This window comes from Apodemus sylvaticus, chromosome 6 (genome assembly GCF_947179515.1).
Source record: "Apodemus sylvaticus chromosome 6, mApoSyl1.1, whole genome shotgun sequence".
NCBI classification, from domain to species: domain Eukaryota; kingdom Metazoa; phylum Chordata; class Mammalia; order Rodentia; family Muridae; genus Apodemus; species Apodemus sylvaticus.
In genome coordinates, this window is record NC_067477.1 from 38,701,736 (window position 1) to 38,709,928 (window position 8,193).

Genomic DNA, 8,193 nt, shown 5'->3' on the forward strand with positions numbered 1-8,193 from the left:
ATTGTCACTCTTTTAAACCTGGAAGGGAACAGAATGGAAGCAAGAAACAAACTGTGTCCTGAAGGAGGTGGTCAACATAGTAGTTAGCAAGTTGCTGGTTCTGGATAGCCAAAAGGATTTCCTGAGGGTTATGTTAGATATGAGATACAGTTATTAATAATGAACTTATTTCAATACTATTTCTAAAAATAACTTTTATATGTGTTTTCTTTTTCATTCTATGGGGTTTGGGACTGATTTGTTTTCCAAAACAGAGTCTCTTTCCTGACTGTCCTGAACTCCCTATGTATTCTGGCCTCAATGATCCTCCTATCTCTGCCTCCCAGGTACTAGGATTAAAGGCATGTGCCACCATGCCTAGCCTAAGATGTTTTAAATTTTAAAAGGTTCAAAATACATACATATACATGTGTGTATATATACACACACATTTTGTTTGTTTTCTTTTGTTTTTCAAGACAGGGTTTCTCTGTGTAGCCCTGGCTGTCCTGAACTCACACAATAGGCCAGCTGGCCTCTGAACTCAGAAATCTGCCTGCCTCTGCCTCCCAAGTGCTTGGATTAAAGGCGTGTGCTTACAATGACCAGACTGGTTCAAAGTATTTGTATTTGTTCAGTATGTAGCTTTCTGTGTCAAAATCATAACTGGCTGTGAGGTAAGTGTTCCTAATCTCTATCTTGTTTGGTGGTGGTCACACAATTCTATTTGTCAAGACTCACTGGAATTTAAAATGGATTTTATTATATGTAATTTATGGGTGCGTATTTAATTTAAAAAAGAACAGACCTAAACTATATTTATACTGTTCAACTCTACTTGCCCCCCTTTTTTTTCCCAGCCCATTCTTTTTTTTTTTATTCCTGTGAATAACACAGGTATACAAAATATAACCAATACTACTTATGACCACTCCTCCGCTGCATACTTATCCAGACAGAAGTGAATGTCACCAGGGAGAGAGTGACACTGAGCTCTAGGGACACCATACATCAAATTTCTGAAACAGTGAGGATGAACCAAAAGATTTCTCTCAGCAAATACTCCTAAGTACCTAGCTGCAATGATTTTGCAATTCTCCCGTAGAAACCATTTGTATGACTTATGAAAAGGTAAAATTTTAAGTCACTATATAAACCTTGTCAACTAATCTAGTGGCTCCACAATGAATGTAAGTACTATTAATGTAACCCTGTCTCCCGACCTGCTTATAGCCATCACAACACTACAGACTAATGACTGCACTACCTTAACCAAGTACAGCTTTAGAAAAATCATTTCACTAACTGAAGTCACAAAAAACTGGATTCTGCAGGAATCACTCCTTAAAAAAAAGGTTCTGTTACCAAATAATGAAAATGTTGAAAAGAAACTAATTTTAACTGGGCCGTGGTAGCGCACGCCTTTAATCCCAGCACTTGGGAGGCAGAGGCAGGTGGATTTCTGAGTTCGAGGCCGGCCTGGTCTACAGAGTGAATTCCAACAACCAAAAACCAAAAACCAAAAAAAAAAAAAAAAAAAAAAAAGTTGAAAAGAAACTTATTTTAAGCAGAACTTTTCAGCAGTTTGGGGACATAGCTCAGGCATAGAGCGCCTGTCTACCAACAAAGTCAAGGTCTTGTCACCAGCATTGCAGAGAAGCACTGGATGACTGGATGAGGCAGGGAAAGGAATAATACTGAAGTGTTCTGAATCTCCAAAATATAAGACCTTTTCCTAAGAAACTCTCATTTCAATGAGAAAAAAGCAGCATTACCTGTTCAGTATTATTTCACCATTTTCAATGAGAAAGGGGCAGCACCTATACAGACACATTGGTGACTGCTACAAATGAAGGTAGAATACACAGTGCTTCACAGTCTAGAGGAGATACTTCTGGGTAATAGTTACACAACTCTGTATATTCACTTAAAAAAAAAAAAAAAACAACCATCCACTGAGCTTTCAAAAGCTGCTATTTTTAAAAGACTTCAATTGAGGACAACTACCAAAATCTAAGGCCTGAAGATTAAACAGTACTGTACCAATGCTAACTTCCTGACTGTGATCACTGTACTGTTTTTAAATGATAAAAAAAGGAATTTGCCAGAGCTTTCAGGAAATGCATATAGTATTTGTGGGTATAGTGGCATCACATCTAAATTTACTAGCAAGATATGTCAAAAGAAAACAATGGAGAGGAGAAAAGAACAAAAGTAAATTGGCAAAAACATTGTCTAAGGAACCTGAGTCAGAATGGTTGAGAATTCACTGTACTTTGGGTAACTTTTAAATTATGTCAAAGCAAAAAAAGATAAAACTGTAGAACAACATGAGTTCTGGGTCAGGCTGGACTACATGTGTTCAAGGCAGCCTGGGCTAGAATATCAGATGAGGTTTTAAAAAGTTAAGAAAAGAGTGCAGGCCTGTAATCCCAACACTCTGGGAGGCAGAGGCAGGCGGATTTCTGAGTTCAAGGCCAGCCTGGTCTACAAAGTGAGTTCCAGGACAGCCAGGGCTATACAGAAAAACCCTGTCTCAAAAAAAAAAAAAAAACAAAAAACAAAAAACAAAAAACAAACAAAAAAGAGTAAAGGAAAAACAGCAATACTAATAATTCTTACTAATATTTTCTCCAAATACTTTTAAAAAATCGTTTTAAGTACAAAAGAAGCTAAGCGTGGGTGCAAGTCTATAATCCCAGCATTGGAGAGGCCAGGACAGAAGCCTGAGTTTGATACCAGCATGAGCTACTTACTGCAACCTCAAAAACCAAAGGTATTCAAGAAGGCTCTAATCTAAGAAGAATCAAAATCTCCTTGAGGAATGTGATTGACAGCTGCAAAACAAGAGAAAGAACCAAAGCTCTAACTCAAGGGAACAGAACTTGCCTAGCAAGTCCACTGCCCTGGATTCACTCCCCAGCATCACACAGTAAATAAGTAACTCTGTATTAACCCTGAAACACTTAAAATCCTGGTATGGTAGTACACACCTTTAATCCCAGCACTTGTGAGACAGAGGCAGGTGGATCTCTATGAGTGGCAGGACAGCTTGGTCTACATAGTGAGTTCCAGAACAGCCAGGGCTAACGGAGAGATCCTGTCTCAAAAAGCTTTTTGTTAAGATTAAAAAATATAAAGAACAGTTTTTCAAGATGGTGACTACTTTTAACAGCGCTAATTTAATGTTAACTTTTCTCAAAACTATGAAACAAATTTTCCTCACATAAATAAAGAAAATTAACTGAAAATTTTTCTGTGGCTAAAAAAATTAACTTGAAAAACCCCTGACCAATTCTGAAGTCAATACTCAACACTAACATTGTTAACATGTACAAGTATGTCTCTTCATCCAGACACTCAACATTGCAATAAAAAGGTAATTACAGAATAAAACTATTTAGCCAAAATTATTAATACACAATGGCTAAATGCAAGACAATAACACATTTGTTTCCTAGAAGTTTTTGGTATCCTACCAAAAGAAAGGAAGAAGATGGCTCAGTAGTTACAAGCACTTGCTGCCCTTCTGGAGGACCTGGGTTTCATTCCCAGAACCAGTATGGTGTTTCACAGCCATTTTTAAATTCCAGTTCTAGGAGATCCTATCCTGGCCTCTGGCCTCACCAAACACAAATACAGTGTACAAACATACAGGGAGGCAAACACCCAATCAGTCCATACACACAAAATATTTTTAAAAAAAATTTAACAGAAAATACTTTTGTGATACCTTTCTCACACACAAAAAAAGATAATCCCAAAATAATTCGATGTCAACATTTTTATTTACTTGCAAAAGTCCTCAATATTCTTTTCATCATCTAAATTACTTTGTGTACAACTGTTACTGTCTTTATCCGAGAAGAAGCTAATATGATCAGGGGAACACAAGTAAGTGGGTGTAGACTCCAAAGTTCCCCACTATTAAGAAAGTACCAATTTCTCAAGGTCTCAATTCCCTACCAATGGAGAAAGTAAGGAACTTAAATGTTAATGTCTACTCTAAGTACACAAGAAGAAATGTTAAAAGTCTCTGAAACGTCTGACTCTTAATTCTTAAGTAACATCATTTATTAGTATAAACCAACATCATGTTATACAAATATTTAGTAAGCATTTTACATACATTTTTTTCAGTCCCAAAGTCCAACCTGTGAAGTGGATGGAAATATAACTTATTTTACTGATGAAGAAAAATCAAGTCTTAAAAAAGTTCAATAGCACATTGTCTGCTTGAATCACAAGAACTGAGCAACTAATGCCTTATGAGACCGCTTTTAATTTTTATAAAAAGATTAAAGTTCTCACAAAATTACATTCGTGGTAGAATACTCCCGTTAAACTATCGACCTTTCCTAATTCTATAAACAGACTTACAAGTATCAACGTCATACCCTCTTACTTGTGAAATAATGTTTCCAAAAACTCAAGATTTTTAAACTGAAGAGAAAAGGAAAGTGAGGGTGCTCAGACAACACAAAAACTGTTTATACAACACTGCCAGCTACCTGATTCACCTTATTTTAATTCTAAAGCACTATGATACAAGAAAAACCCAATCTTTTCCCTCCTTTTGGTCGGCTTTACTCTGACCTGTATCAAAATGGCATTTCCACGTCAATATAAATCCATTATTACATAACTCCAAGATAACCTTCATACTCTTATTTCGAAAACTGTATTTAAAAATCAATCCTGAAAACAAAAGGATGCCAGCAAATTTTAGTACGAAGGCTGGTGCTGCCTAGAATGAATGGAGGTATCGCTTACAGCATCCTTCCCAATCGGAAAGGGGACGAGACGCTGAAACTCATCACTATCTCCAACAAGCCGGAAAGGTGCTTTAAAAAACGAAAAGTGGACACTCGCTACACTCAAGGAGGGGTGGAGCCCGTTCTTTTGGCGGCTGGCACTAGACTACCAGAGAGAAAGAAATCCGTTGGTGGCCTGCACCTCGCTCAAAGAGCGGGCGCAGGCTACTTTAAAGACGCAGCCTTGAGGCACTTTAGTCCTCGGCCCGGAAATCTACCGAGAGGTGGATCTGGAGGCCGGATCCGACAAGGGCCTCCAGGACCCGGCCTGCAGGCCGACCGATCCTATCCCTGGCTAAGACGGAGCCCCGCCAGGGCCGAGGCGATCCTCTCCCAAACGGAATCTGAAGCAACAGAGAAAGTGGGCGACAAAAATTCACGGAGGAACGCTCCGGACGTGGGCCCGGCCTCCACGGACTCCTGGTCCACTGGTTTTCTAGGCCTTGGAGGGGTAGAGAAGCCCAAGCCTCGTGCCCGTCCCCTCCCCCACCCCACCCCCTCACCCCCACCCCACTCGGCCCTCCGCAGCCACCCTGGCTTTTCCTCCTCCTCCCGCAGCTGAGGTATCAGGTCGACCGGTTATCTCACGCGTTCGGAAGCGTGAACTCACCCGCCGCTATGAAAACGGTACTGTCTTCGCGGCCTCTGGGCGTCAGGTTATAAGTGGGCTCCACCGGTTCGAGGTTTCTGCGCGCCGCCCGACTCAGAAACTGGTTCCGAAGCGCCTACTCGCATAGGCCGCAAACACAGCCGCGCTGCGCGGGGAGCTACTAGAGGTCTTCCTCTTGCCCGGCGTGCACTGCGCCAGGAGGCGTGGAAAGGGAAACCATAGAGAAGATGATACATAGATAGTCTCCACTGTGGCCTCTGACTCACTAGGTACAGAGGGATAACCATAGAGTAGGATTGTCTAGTGGGACCTAGAGAGACTCAAGCTGTAAATTACGACCCACCCTGCCATTTTTGATTGGAGACGATTGAATCTTATGACTGTGCGACGCCATCTTGAGGTCAAGGTTCCGGCTGATTACCCGCGCGGGGCTTGTTACAGGTTTTCTCACTGTTTGGTAGTTCGTTTTCCAGGAATTAGAACCTTGATCTCCTGATTCTTTGAGGTTCGATGAACTGATACCTGGGCGGGACCGAGAACCTCAATAGAAAGCTCAAATGTCATTTGTCCTTCGAAAAGAGCTGCTCACATCAAGAAATAACTGGCAACGGCTATATTGGGTTTTTTGGACTTTTTGTGAGTACACTCACTACAACTTAGGCGAGGTAACAGGCTCAAAGAGGTAACTAGATGCTTCGGAAACCTGTAAGAATATTTAATACAACTTTGCAGTGTGTGAATGATTAAAAAAATACTACAATCGTGAAAATGAATACTCACAAATTACTGGGTTATTCCATTTATGGAATTTATAAGCAGTGTCTACTGCTTTTGTTTCCTGTTACTCAGAAGGATTATAATTTTTGCCTCTCTGAAGGTAGAGAGTGGGATTTATTCCTGTCCTGAGAGAGCTGGAATAACAAATAGCAACCCTTGCTTGGTTAGTTTGGTTTTCAAAACAGCGTTTCTGTGTATCCTTTTATGTCCTTAAACTCCAAGCTGGACTCAGAGAGATTGGCCTGCCTCTGCCTCCCTAGTGCTGAGTACTGGCATCAAAGGCCTGCACCACCACACCCAGCTTTTTGTCTAATAATTATTTTATTCTAGTACTTAACACTCTCACCCTTACTAATACTTCACATTTAATGGTCCACCTCTTCCTCCTACAGGAGAATGTAAACATAATCTTTCTTTTTATTTTTTCTTTCTTTCTTTTTTTTTTTTTTTTGAGACAGGGTTTCTTTGTGTATCCCTGGCTGTCCTGGAACTCACTCTGTAAACCAGGCTGGCCTCAAACTCTGAAATCCACCTTCCTCTGCCTCCCATGTGCTGGGATTCATCTTCTGAAATCTTCTGGAGCTCCAGTGCTTGGAATAGTTACTGGTGTTTAGCAAGTGCTCAGAATTTGTTGAATAAATGAAATGAGTGTCTGGGTGTGGTGTGGCACATCTTAATGAATTCCAGAACTTCGGGAGGCGAGGAAGGTGGATTCAAAGATAGCTTCTATGGTTCCAGGACCTCTAGAGAGAGAGATGTAATGAGACCCTGTCTCAAAAACAAAGCAACAAAACAGGAAATGTCATATGATAAGTACCAAGCAAATACAATGCAAGGACAGTGGGAGTGGGAATGTATGACACTACTGCCATCCTAAATCTTACATTCACATAAATTTTTTTTTACTAGGTTCCTTATAAAAAGATGAACACTACCTACTTCCCAAGACTACTGTAAGGATTAAATTAACCAATATATGAAGGTACTTTCTACAATAAAATGCTCATTAAATGTTATTTACATTTTATAAATATTTATTTTTACAACCCCAAGCATGAACACAGGAATCCTCTTAAATTACTACATATCCTCCTTTTTGTTTTTAAAGGTTTTTTATTTTTTAAAGACTTAATTGTTTATTTTAGGACAGAAGATGGCATTAGATCCCTTGGAACTGGAGTTACAGATGGTTGTGAGTCATCTTGTGGACTCAGAACTGACCCAGGGTCCTCTGCAAAAACAGCAAAACAGCAAGTGCCCTCAACCAAGCCATTTCTTTTTTTCTTTTTGTTTTTTTGTTTTGTTTTGTTTTGTTTTTTGTTCTTTGTTTTTCAAGACAGCATTTCTCTGTGTAGTTCGGGCTGTCCTGAAACTCACTTTGTAGACCAGGCTGGACTTGAACTCAGAAATATGCCTGCCTCTGCCTCCCAAGTACTAGGATTAAAGGCATGCGCCACCACCGCCTAGCAAGCCATTTCTTTATTACTTGTATGATATCACTTGTTTAACAAAATGTTGGGGACTAGTGAGATGGCACAGCAGATAAAAGTGACAAGTTAAGTTCAGTCCCTGAATTTACATAGTAGGAAGGAAGACCAAACTTGCACAAGCTGAACATTGCAGGATACACTTAAGTGCACAAATATGCACACATATTAAGCTATAAATAAATGTAAAATATAATCACCAAGAACTAAGCCAGGTAGCGATGGCACAGACCTTTAATCTTATCACTGGGGGGGGGGGAGGGGGAATCTCTGAATTTGGGGTCAGCCTGGTCTAAGGAGTGAGTTCTAAGACAGCTAAAACTATACAGAGAAGCCCATCTTTTTTTATTATTATTATTATATGTAAGTACACTATAGCTGTCTTCCGACACGCCAGGAGAGGGCTTCAGATCTCATTATGGATGGTTGGGAGCCACCATGTGGTTCCTGGGATTTGAACTCAGGACTTTTGAAGGAGCAGTCAGTGCTCTTAACCGCTGAGCCATCATCTCTCCAGCCCCCCAGA

General features: G+C 40.3%; 1 protein-coding gene and 1 long non-coding RNA gene across 7 annotated transcripts in view; one reads left to right on the forward strand and one right to left on the reverse strand.

The window, feature by feature from the left end:
• The window catches only part of Rbm25 (RNA binding motif protein 25), a 49,401-nt gene extending 43,851 nt beyond the window's left edge, over positions 1–5,550 (reverse strand). For 3 of the 6 annotated variants that reach the window (XM_052185482.1, XM_052185483.1, XM_052185480.1), the window contains exon 1: positions 5,404–5,550. The gene's annotated coding sequence lies outside the window, so the exon portion shown is untranslated. Of the gene's footprint in view, positions 1–4,108; positions 4,134–5,403 lie in introns of all 6 variants that reach the window. The other 3 variants (XM_052185485.1, XM_052185486.1, XM_052185481.1) reach the window with 2 other exon arrangements.
• A 50-nt stretch (positions 5,551–5,600) lies between these two features.
• LOC127687158 (uncharacterized) lies at positions 5,601–7,891 on the forward strand. The gene is made up of 3 exons (XR_007978344.1): positions 5,601–6,085; positions 7,090–7,162; positions 7,326–7,891. It is a non-coding gene; the product is annotated as an uncharacterized LOC127687158 (long non-coding RNA).
• Positions 7,892–8,193: the final 302 nt, after the last annotated feature.